Here is a 12,839-nt window from a genome sequence, read left to right on the forward strand (position 1 = left end):
TGCTGCCACAAGCCACAGGATGCCGAGGAGTGCTGGCAAGGACTGGAAGCTGGAAGAGGCAGGAAGGATTCTTCCCTAGAACCTTCAGAGAGAGCAGGACCCTGTGACAACTTAATTTCAGACTTTTAGCCTCCAGAACTGTGAAAGAATAAATTTCAGTTGTTTTAAATCATCCAATTTGTGGTACTTTGTTACAGCAGTCCTAGGAAGCTAAAATACACTGCGTTACAGAAATCAACGTTTCTGAAGGACCGCGCTCAGTCTAAGAGGATTTAGAAGCCTTTTTCCTGGGGGCAAAATTCCTCCAGATTTAGAACCAGGTGGGGAATTCAGGGCCCAAGAGGTCACGGGACACGTCCACGGAGCATCCCTTGCTCCCCCTTCCCAGTTTAAATCATCTGACATGGAGCCCTAATAGCAAAGGCTCACAGTGCACACAGGGCTCCCTCCCACCCAGTGGGGAAGGAAGGAAAAGACGGCAGGGAGAACACAGGTTTTCTTTGCTTTACAACAGGAAGCGGCTCTGAGTCTGTTTTCTTTTCTCTCCTCTTCAAATCGATGTTTCATATCGCCAATAACTCTTATCTTTCAGCAAACTCAAGCAGGCCCAGCTCGAGCTGTGAAAATACCGAACTTCAAAAGTTTCGCACAAATCATCTGAAAGGCCTGACCTAAGCCGAGGAAAGCCAGAACGAGGCTGAGAAATCACTCCTTATTTCATCGCCATGTAACTGAGACATTGTTCCCCCTTGCAGGTCACATCTGTCACCTTAACTGCCCCCACCGGGGTCCCAACCGCCTCGAGACACCTGCAAGGGCTGAGTTACGAGCCGTGCCCCGGATCAGCTGCCAGTGGTAGGATGTTATTCCAGGGGAGCGACGGCCGGGAGGCCTCACGAGGGCTGTGGTTTAATTTCCTTTGCTGCTTTCAAGGTTGTATGGAAGGAAATGGATGGAAGTGATGGCTCTCCATGGTGGTCAATCTTCAGTTTCAGCCCCTCGTGGTGACGGCACAGAGTGACGTTGTTGACAGGGAGGGGATGCTTCTGTGAGCCCAGAGAAGTGTGAGCGGGGAGAGAAGAAAAACATAAAATAATAATAATGCCTTTTCTCCAGTGCTGGAGGATTAAAAGTTGACCTTTCCCTCTACACAGAATTTTATTTTACATCCGTTGTCTGGATGTAGCTATTAAAGACCAGTAGAGCAGCCGATGGGAAAAATACTTGCATGGCGACAGGTTGGTTGAATAAAAGGAGGGATTTCAAGTCTCAAATTGGACACGTGCCTTCAAGTTCAACAAACATACTGTGAGAGGATGCTGCGACCGAGCACTGTGTTAGGTGATGGGTAGGTGAAAACGGAGACTGACGGCAAAGCTTTCTTCTCTTCCATCCAGGAAAAGACATATGCATACAAGCAGTCTTCAGGAAGGTAGGAGCAGCCCTTAGCAGAGTCCTTCAGCTCCACTTAAGGGATGCTCAAAGGAGCTTTGGTTCTGAATTGGGACCCGGCTTGCTGTGTCTGTCCGGAGGCAAACGTGGGTCTCGTAGGGGCTGAAATCCAACTGGGTCTTGGCCGGCAATGCCTTGTTACCTGCCCGTGGGGCCATTTCCATTTCTTCTAAGCGGCTCCCTTGGCCACCCATACAGGTATGTCTTTTTGCAATCCATCCTCCTGGGTGAGGCAACTTTTTTCCAATTTGCACAGTCTCAGTGCACATGAGTTGCCCTGATACTACAGAAGGACCACCTTCGTGTGGTTTCTTTTAGCAAATTTCATTGAGGGAGGGGGAGAGAGACATGGTATCAATGATGGTAAGCCTTGAGAAGTAAGCGACATAATACACATGGGTTTCGGGGCCAATGAACCGCTCAACTTATGGGAAACTAGCCTTTAGAGTTTTTGTGTGAATGGGGCCATTCTGCCTTCAGCTTTCTCCAATTTTGAATTTATAGGGGAAGTCCAGGGCTATAATTTAGTGAGGAAAATGGGAGCATTGTGTCTTCTCTTTGAAACAACCCAATACCGAAATGGAAAAACGAGGCCCACTTAACAATCATTTGGTATGAATTTAATAACCAGAAAAATCCTTTAATTTCCGGAGGAGGCTCAGAAACCTTTACTAAGCATGTGGCTACTGTGATACCTGTTTAGGAAATAAATATGTGGACGAGGGGATCAGAAGATGTGCAGGGAGTGCAGAGCGGGGGAGCTGCTGTGTCTACCAGGTTCCTCCTCCGAGGACTTAACTCTGTCTTCTGGACACTGTTGGACGGAGAGCTGATGCCTCCTGGGCTCCCTGGGCTCCGTGCCACGCCCCCCCCCCCCCCCCCCCCGCAGTGGACTCTTTGTCATTGCCCTGCCATCCTTCACTCCCTAGAGACCTGGCCTCATCTTCTTTTCTTCATTCTCCCACAGACTAGGAGGCAGGACATCCAAAATCTAGGTGTTGGCAAGGTTGGTTCCTTCTTGCGGGTTCACAGGGAGAATCTGTCCATGCCTGTCTCCTAGCTTCTGGTGGTTGCCCACAATCCTTGGCATTCCTCGGGTTGCAGACACATCACCCCAATCTCTGCCTCTGTCATCATCGCTCTGTGTCTATGTGTCTTTTCTCCTCTTCTTATAAGGACACCAGTCATACTGGATGAAGAGTCCACCTTACTCCGGTATGAACTCATCTTAACTCTACTAATTACATCTGCAATGGCTCTATTTCCAAATAAGGGCACATTCTGAGGTTCCAGGAAGGACATGAATTTGGGGAGGGGGACACTATTCAACCCAGTATACCCGCATTCTCCACTGACACTGAAATCCATGGAACTCAAGCCATGGAATTCCATGGAATTCATCATGGAAGACCCTAGCCTGGCAGCTCATCTCCTCTCTGACTGTGCCTGTCCCAGCAGTTTTCTCTTCTGATCCAGAAGAAACCCTTCTTTTAATATTATGCTTCTACTAAGAAATCCATTTGTCCTTTGCCTATTTAATCAAGTCTAAACTCCTCTACCTGAATTTCCAACACCTCTCCCCACCCCATAGCCTGGATCATCCTATTATGCAAGTGGTTCCCACCTGCCCCACATCCCAGCCCCTGCCCCTCTCTGCCCTCAGCCCGCCATGCCCCAGTCAGACTGCTCTCCTGCTCCCTTCCAGCCTGCCCATCATCCTCCTCACAGTGCAGCTACTGTCCACCGGGCGCTGTGCTGGCACGCAGTAGGTCTCAGTTCATGCTCATTCCGTTGAATGGGATTCCCCATGGTCTTTCCCAAGCACTATGAGCCACTCCGATATCCTTTGTTTCTAGCACCTGAGAGCAACCGTGTGGTGGAACCCCTCCATCCCTGAGTTACTCGCTACCTCTCCAGTTCGCTGGTGTTGCACTGACAAGCCATCTCCTCGGCTCGAGTTTGGGCTTGTGGAAGGCCAAGACCGTGACCTATCTGTGCTTCTGCCCCCGTGACACAATCCAAAGACTGAGGACACTCAATAAGTTTTCACTTATAATGTGCACAAGTGTAGCCATTTTGCTTTTTGGCCCTGGATTCCGACAGAGAATTTCTGATTAAGGATTGAGTTGGTTTAGGATGTTAATACAACAAGATTGGGGTTAGAATTGGGTTGTTTTATATGTGACTGGAGTTTCTAAAGGACGGCCTGTGGTCTGCCTCGTTCAGCATTGCAGGGTTTCTCGTTAAAGTGTAGGTTCCAGAGCCGCGACCCAGACTACTGAATCTGGACATCAGGAGGCGGGTCTGGGAATCGTGACTCTGTGTCAGCCCCGGCCCCAACCCGGGTGATTCCATGCGTGGTACAGTTGAGAAGCACAGATCTAGACATGGAGACAATAAATATTGATTTTAGATGCGCTTGCAGAGCCGAAGACAAACTAGTGACTTCTTATAGCTCGTAGAGCCAGCGAGAGCAAAGCCAGAATGATTTATTGCTTCCTGGGTGATCAATTGCTTCGACGGCTGCTTGGTCTCCCGATGCAGATGCTGCTTGGTCTCCCGATGCAGAGCGACATTCTCACAAAATCAGGGGCCAGTGGGGAGAATCTGGGGGGGGGTCTCTGGAGTGACCCCGTGGGCAGTGCTAAGCCCAGAAGCCTGCCCCAGCAGCAAACAGAGTCTACCTGTCTTTCCCTGCTGGTTTCCCTGGAGGCGGGGATTAGAGCATGCTGTTCATTTATAATGTTTGCTTTGCTTTTGGAAACACCTCAGGGCAACTCAGGATAGGTTTTCTCAGTGCTGTTTGACTTGGCTTAGCTGCAAAGCTCCCCCTTTTTAGTCTATTTATTGCAAGTTAGCACACGGCCCCATATTCAGGAGCCCAACACCATGTCTAACAGGAATTGGGGGGTAGCCAAACGAAATGAAAGATTGAGAGGGCTGAATCGCGCTTCCCCATCCCTGCCTTCTTGGCCTGGCGCTAACCCGAGGTCAGACTGGCCAGCAGGCTGCCTCAAACTTTGCAGCCCCCGACCTGTCACTGCAGCCCTCTTATTGATGCCTTGGGCTGGGTGACACGTCTAACCTCTGCCTGCCCGACAATAGCGTCTAAAGGATTCTTTCTCAAGAAAGAGATGTATTCTATTTTTTAAGCTCTGTTTTGCTTACATATTTTCCTTTCTTTTTAAAAATTCAACTAACTTTCAATAGTAAACTGCTGATCCCTTTTGATGTTTACTCTCAAGTTTCAAATAGATGCCACATTACATGTTAATAATAACTGCCATCCCTGAGCCAGCTATTCCATTTACATCATTTCATTTAACCTGCGCAAAACTCTACATAGTGGATACTATTAGATCCCATTTAACGATGAGAAAACAAATGCAGAGAAGTGAAGTGAGTAGCCCAGGGCGACCCAGCTGATAAATGGGGAGCAGGGATTGCAATTCAGCGCCCATCTCCTCAGCGATGTGAATGCTGTCTGCTTGGAGATGACCTACCTCAGCCTGGAGCTTCTTTCTTTGCTTTGAAGAAGGAAGGAGCAAAGGTTTAACTGAAAGATGTCACCTAAGTCTAGCCTCTATTTCTATTAGGCATATCTACCCAGTTTATATGAGCAAAATGAAAATCAAGGACAGTTGCTGGTTTATACTGACATATCTGCAGGACATTAAAATACATTATTAGTGGGAGATTCTGTCCATAGCACATTTCTTTTGTACAAAAGTGAAAAGCATGATTGAGATTCTCTAGTGTAAGTGGTAGAAACAGTTTAACATCCTTTAGGACCTTTGGGATATGGCCACTGTCATCCTACCCAGGGAGGGTGATGCTCAAAGGCATGGGTGTTGGGTGGAATCTGGGACATTTGAGGGTGAACCAGTAAAACTAAACTGGAACTTATGGGTTTTAGGGAATGGGCCCAGGAACTCCCCAATTTCCTACTTGAAGATTCCCTTCTTACCGTTTCTCTTCTCTGTTTTCTGCTGTGTTGACATGGGCACAGTCCTCCTGCCCCATACCCATAGGGTCACCATTGCGATGGAGCGATCGCGATTGCAGGCTCTGTTAACCTTTCTTATCAGCAGCCTGGGCCTTAGTTAATGGACCCGTGGTTCTCTCTGAAGGGCCACGTAGCAGGCTCCCAGCCAGCCCCTGGTAGGGGTTGTTTATGGTGGAAGGAGGAAGATTGAAGTGGGAATATTTTAGGACTTTGTTATTTTGCCATGAGAGAATACTGGATAGAAGAAAGAGTCCTATGAATTTAAAAAACCCGGTTATTAATTAAATCCAAGGAACCCCGAAGGGGCTGAGCTATTGTTTAAACACGTATCCAATGCCTGGGCCTTGCACACCACAGTTTGTAGAGGCTGGACGAGGCAGGAAGGTGTTAATGGTATTATTCTGCCTTGAATATGCTGGAAAACTCAGTCTTCTGACTTTTTGCGATGAGCTAAAAGCAGTAAGAAGAAACTACTGTGAGCAGCCGTAATTGCTACTGTATCGGCTGCCCATTACGTGTTCTGTGTTTACGTACGTTAACCCTCACACCTGCGAGAGCTGGAGTTGCTGGTGTTATCCCAAGCTTGCATCTTGGGGAACAAAAGCTTTGAGGGGTTCAGTAGCTTGTACAAGATCACGAAGTTAGCGAGTGGGAGGGCCCAGAAATGCACACGGTCCTTTCTTCTCCAAGCTGTCTCCCATGAAATACTATTCTTATCCCTGTCGAGGTCTGATGTGGTATCACATTCTACTACTGCACCAGCCAGAAGGTCAGGAGCAGTGATGCCATCCTTGTGGTGTGCTTAGGGGTCGGTGTTGGAATTCGGAGAGTTCACTCTGAGCCAAGAAAAGAATATTCCAAGGAAATGATATCTTAGATATTTTTTTTTTCCTTAGTGGGTAGACATTACTTGAGAGGGTTATGGTGTGTTAAAGATATATGAATGACTGTGACATCTCGTAAATTTTATAGCTACTGTTCCACACTTCATCAGCATTCCTGATCTCATTGTGGTGTTCCCTTCAAATAATGCTGTGCGAATGAGCGTGTAGGAACCCAATGCAAGTTGCCCGTTATTGATGACACACTAAATGATGACGTCTTTAGGAATTACTTTTTCTAGAATATCAGGGTTTCAGTGTTACCTGTTATTGCTTTAATAAGTAGAGTTCCTTTGCATTCATAATTATGATAGCTATAAGAAACGAGTTGTTTGCTATAAAACAAAATACCAAATATTTCTCAACTATTAAAAAATCTATATAATCTTTTTTTTTTTTTGAGGAAGATTAGCCCTGAGCTAACTACTGCGAATCCTCCTCTTTTTGCTGAGGAAGACTGGCCCTGAGCTAACATCCGTGCCCATCTTCCTCTACCTTATACGTGGAACACCTAGCACAGCATGGCTGTTGCCAAGCAGTACTATGTCTGCACTCAGGATCCAAACCAGTGAACCCCGGGCTGCCGAGAAGCGGACCATGTGAACTTAATGGCTACGCCACCGGGCCCCCAAAATCTGTATAATCTTGAAAGCATCTGACTCGAATGAAGGAGAAAGTTCTCTGCCCAGGCTGAACATTAGAATTTTGAAGCTTGTGGAGCTTGTAAAAATTCCTCATGTGTGGGCCCCACCCCCTGGACCAATTAGATCAGATGTCTGAGGAGCGTGGTCTGGCCGGGTGCAGTTTAGAAAACTCTGCAGGTGATTCTAATGCAGCCAGCGTTGAGAACTAGTGGGCCTAGGCAATGAGCATTTTTAAATTCATGGAATTAGTCCTGAGTAATATCAGTGCATTAATGTATCACAAAGGAGAAAGATCTACATTATGCATTACAATTGAGAGTTTTGAACATAATGCAATAAAAATACATGGAACGAGTATAATACACACAATAAGTCACTACGTTACAGATACAAAGTATATGCTCAACAAATATTACTGAAAGAAAGGATAACAATGAACATCATATGAAGTTTCATATGACAAATCATATTTTGAAACTAAGATGTCATCAATTGCAAGATGAAGTATCACTGAGAAAGAAAAAAATTTAATTAAACTACGACATGCCATATATTACAAGCCAAATTTGAATTAAAAAAATGTTTAAAACAGGAAAAAATCTCTCTTATAATTGATGAAACGCACTACTTCAAAATTACAGTATTTTAATTTTTCTGCCGTCTACTCCAACTGTTATACCACTAATTTCCACTAGATGCCGCTGTGACCTGCTATTTCAGGTTCCCAAAGGCACTCTGAAAACCAACTTTTTCCAAGTATTTAAAAATGAAATATCCACCCCTTTTAAAGACAAAAAAACTTAAACATCTCACATTTTGAGGGGTTGTTGCTCGTTATTTTCCTTGTATTAAGACCTATCTGAATTAGCTCACAAAATGTAAAATTATTTAAAAAATGAATTGAAAAGTTTTAATGGCTTGATAGAAAAGGTACTATTGCTTCCCTTTTATCCACAACTCCAGGGTTCCCATTTTGCTTGTCTGCAGTGGGCTATAGAGAAGAGAAAGTAAGAGGAAGGTTGATGTTTGACTTAAATCAAATAAAAAGTAAAACCTGAAGGAAAGAATATGATATTTTCTGATGTGAAGACAACAGATCACGATACCCCACATACATGCGTTACTGCTTCCCACGACAGGAAGAGCTGAGGGGAGGGGGGAGCAGGGTCAATGGCACAGGGCCCCGACTTCAACCCAAGCCCAGTGTTAACCTTGGGGATTGACCCCCGGCCTCCACGGCTGAAACCTGGACGACTTCCCCTGTTTAATGAGAATCGCTCTCCCAGCAAAATGATAGAAGCCTTAGGGCGGAAACGAAGCCTGTAGAAGCTTCTGGAGACACGCTTAGAGCAATGCTACTCAAACTGTCCCCATCTCCAATGAGATGAGAACAGAAAGAGAGAAAATATTTCAAAACCTTCATAGCCAAATAACAAAGTAATTTTATGTCTGTTGAATCTAGTAAAAAGAAATTAGGTTTGTATTTTGTTTGTCTTTATTTCTTATTTCCTTTTTCTAGTAATGCGGTATTTCCAGTATTTTACAAAAGTATCGGTCCATAACAGGTTTTAGAAATTTTTCTTAAAAGTAGTTTTTCATGCCAGACACCTTGGGAGACGCTCCCACCCTGAGCTGCAGAGGGGGCAACCCTGGAATGACGTCCCTCTTGAACCTCTTGAAAATTTTCTACTGGACAATACAGGCAGAAAAGGGCCAAAGAACAGGGGCACTCGGATGGTGAAGGACAGGATGACTGGAGAGGTAAAAAGAAATTCTAAGAACAACACAGCTCGGGGAGCCCCAGCCTCTGAGCCTGCAGTCGGTAGCTCACCCTAGAAGCACCCCTAGCTCTGAAGAGGCCCAGAGACCTCGCCCTGTCACCCCCGAGCTGCTCCCCTTGTCCAGAGCACACACACAAAAGCAAGCCTAAAACTGACCTTGCAACAAGAGGGACTCAGGTGGCTGCAGTGAAAAGAAAATACAAAACCACTCAGAATCGCTCAAATCTTATATATTTAGCTTCAGAAGAGAAACACAGAGAGAAGTCCATAGTTAAATTCGTTCCTGGCTCCATCCAGCCCGAATCAGCTGACTTTGATGGAAGGGATGCTAAAAGCACCACGGATTTCCATTTACGGATAACTAAATGGGCACTTTGGCTTCTCTAAAAAATGCCCTGTTGCACTATGCTACTGTTGGTACCTTTTGGAAAGCAATTTGGTAATAATTATCAAAATGTAAATTGTGAATTCTCTTTAACCCAGCAGTTTCTCTGCTACAAATTCACCCTACAGATATACTCTTACAACAAGCAAAGACACACATAATACAACATCCAGTACTCATTGACTCGGTGGGAGAAAAAAACTGAGTAAGAAGCTAAATGTCCTTCCATAAGAGACTAGTTAACTTAAGGCAGCCCACACAATGGAATAGTATGCACCGTTAAAAGATTAAATGCTTCTGCAGGTACTGGACAAGTGGAAAGACTGGATGTGGAAAGAGTTCCAAGACGCAATTTTAAGTAATAGAAGCATGGTGAAGTACAATGGGTACCGTATAATCCTATTCGTGTCAAAAAGGAGAATACGCACTTTGATCAGGCACAGAACACTCCCGAAAGCTGTATCTGTCCACAGGGGTCACCTCTGGGAAGTGGAGCTAAGAGTCTCGACAGGGGAGATGGTATTTCATTTATTTTATTTTATTTTATTTTATTTTATTTTATTTGGTGAGGAAGATTGGCTCTGAGCTAACATCTGTTCCCAACCTTCCTCCATTTTGTATGTGGATCACCGCCACAGCATGGCTTGATGAGCAGTACACAGGTCTGCGCCCCAGATCTGAACCCATGAACCCAGGGCCACCTAAGCGGAGTACACGAACTTAACCACTACACCACCGGGCCGGCCCCAGGACTTTCATTTTTAACATCACATCCTTCTGTACTTTTTTTTAAAGTAAAAATATGCATTAATTTAATATGGAACAAAGGGCCTGTTGCAGAGAATCAAGAGGTACAAGCAATGGCAACAAATATCAGTCAGCCAAAGATACAATCTGAAATGAGGGGTTGCACAAAACAGGGTCATGCTCTAAAGTCAAGAAACATCAACAAAGAAAAAACCACAACTCCTAGATTGCGTTCATCCATAGCTGGTGAATATTTATAGTAACAGGCCATACCAGGCTCGGGGGACCCTATAAAACCCAGTGGAACGTGTGGCAAGGGACCCCAGGCTTCCAGAGATCACAGCCATCACTAGGTGAGAAAACCCAGAGGCAACCGCCTGAGTATTTAATTACTCTGTAGAAATGGAATGGGCAGAAAGGGGTTTGGGGTTGGTTACTTAAATAAAAGAAGGGTTGCCTGGCCCTGCTTCATAAATAGAGTGAGTGTCTTGGCTACCAGTAGTGCTGTTAACTTTAACAAATTGGACACACACATTTCCTGTTTCATTCTCCCCTGCTCAGTGCCAATTCATTAGGATACCATTGGTTTCGGAAAACCTTTTTTTGAAAGTTGTATGTAATTACCATATCCATCCATCCATATGAATACATATACATATATATGTATATACACTCACACACATCGCAGTCTGTACCCACAGAGGATGAGAGCTGGGGAGGGAGGCTCCCTGTCCATTTTGGGGCCTTCAGCACAGCACACTGCACTATAAACACTCTTGGTAATGAGTATTTTCAGTGTTAGCTGGAGTTGAGCGTGTTCTGCAAGGAATTAGTTAATTCTCTATGTTTAAAATGTAGGCTTGGACCAAATCACTGTTTAAAAAAATTTTTTAAAGAAAAAGAAAGAAAATAAAGACCCAAAGGGCAATCCCTCTTAACTTCTGTGCACCTCCTACATCATGGCCCATCTGACAGATACGTTGGGGGGCCCGGGGAGCCAGGAGTGGTGGGCAGGGGGGATGCAGGCACAGAGCCCCCTTACAGGAAGACCAGAGTCCTTACGCCTCCAAGTGCATTTGGAAAGAAGCTACATTTCCTTTTAAACAGGGTGGGCCAGGTGAATGGCTGCAACATTGCGGAAAACAGTAGCAAGTTAGAGAGACAGGAGTCTTTTCCAGAACTTGCCCTCAGCGGAAAGAGCGAGGAGAGCGAAGGAATAGTGAACAGGGCCTGGAAGGAGGGGTTCCGAGGGAGCTGCTCCAGGACATTGCCTTCTGAGACAGGAAGGTGCCCTTAACTGTGTTGCTTTTGTTTTGCTGAGAGGAGGCGGCACATTTGGGGCCAGAAATGAATTTTCTGGAGGTGGGGGAGAGGCTGAGGCCACCCTCTGGGGCCCTTTCCCCCTTCCAGGACCTTCCTTTGTTTATTTAGAGCACTAAGTCTTTCCTCTAAGTAAATATTGAGCAAATATTTTACAACCACCGTTTAAACAGTGTCAAATTATTATCCTGTCTCCATCTGGCCCTGGGCATGGCTGTTCTGCTTACGGTGTTATGTCCTGACTTTCTTGGTGGAGCAGGAGGAGGCCCTGCCCTGTGGGTGGAGACAGCTGCCTTCCGTGAAGGGCATTGCCGGTGTCGGCCGTCTTGGGAAGAGGCGGACACTCAGACCGGAACCCGGCAGAGAGAGTTGCCCGTGGTCTGTCTTTGGGCTAAATTATTGAGAAGGGTCGGTAAGTGGAAGGGATGCTTTGCACATGGAAGCAGAAGTTGGGATGGGATGGGATTTTTTTAGACCTAGAGAAGGGGAGCTGTGGTGTGTTGGCTGAGGTGTCTATAGAGGGGCTGCTACGAAGAAGATAAATATGGTGGGGAAAGAGTCACTGTTGAGGTGGGGGCCCCTCCTAGTATACAGACATTTTCTCTAACAACGTCAGAAATCCAGAGGTTCTCCTGAGGAAGACGCACTGGTTTTAGATTGACACATTAGAAACCAAAAGGCAGTTTACCAGTCACCTACACAGCCTGTCAATCCCCAAAGAGCTTAAAGGCTTAGGGCCCTACTGTAGACATGTCCCCTTGGGTCTCAGGGGAGATGTCCAGCCTTTGCTGGAGCAAATGGTGTAAACACCCAGAGCCCAGTTATATCTGGGGCTCAACTGGATTCTTGGCCTCCTCCTCCCCAAATTTGGTGAGCACAGCTCTGGGCCCAGACCCAGCAAGCACCGAGCTTCCCGGGACAGTCTCCCACCAGCCAGACTGGAAATACCGGAAAAGCAAAGGTTTTTCTTTCCTTTTGGCCAGTTCAGTTTTTAACTAGAAACTGGAATAATAATTATAATGATCCATGTTTACAGATTTTAACTAATTAATCCCTTGGAGTCCTCTTTTAGGGGGAAAGCATTCTACCCACCTCATACATCAGGAAAACAAGGGGCCATATGGTTTGCCGGGGCTGAATGGTCGCTGGTGTCAGTGGGAGAGTGGAGACCTGGATGTCAACAGTTCTTGACTCCTTGGCCTGTGTCCAGATTGCTGGGCCGTGCAGCTCCTAGAAAGGTAACACATGAGAAATTGAAGTGGACCAGACCATAAACTATTGGGAGCAGTTGGCCCTGGTTAGGAGGGTGGGCCTTGTGGCCCTGCCTTGGCCTGTTTCTCTTGGAGAAAGGGGCTTGGAGAGGAGGAAAACCTATTTCTCCAGGAGTGTTTTGCCCATCTTTAATTACCAGTTAAAACAAAACATTCTGTAGAGAAAACTCCCCTTGCAAGAAAACTCTAAGGTGCTGTGAAGGTTTCATCTTTCCCTTTTAAATCCCAGGGCTGCAGCCATATAATCCAATGTTGGCCTGAAAAAATATTTGTCTACAGAAACACCCACCTAGAATGTTGGGGACATGGGTACCAGGGCACAGGGGTGGGGCCTGTATGGTAACCCCCAGCC

General features: G+C 45.9%; 1 protein-coding gene across 1 annotated transcript in view; it reads right to left on the reverse strand.

Moving 5' to 3' along the window:
* Positions 1-12,839, reverse strand: part of LOC124231264 (claudin-14) — a 61,345-nt gene that overhangs the window by 26,273 nt on the left and 22,233 nt on the right. The window contains exon 2 of the mRNA XM_046647950.1: positions 12,309-12,446. The gene's annotated coding sequence lies outside the window, so the exon portion shown is untranslated. The remainder of the gene's footprint in view (positions 1-12,308; positions 12,447-12,839) is intronic.

Source organism: Equus quagga, chromosome 21, assembly GCF_021613505.1.
Source record: "Equus quagga isolate Etosha38 chromosome 21, UCLA_HA_Equagga_1.0, whole genome shotgun sequence".
Taxonomy (NCBI): Eukaryota; Metazoa; Chordata; class Mammalia; order Perissodactyla; family Equidae; genus Equus; species Equus quagga.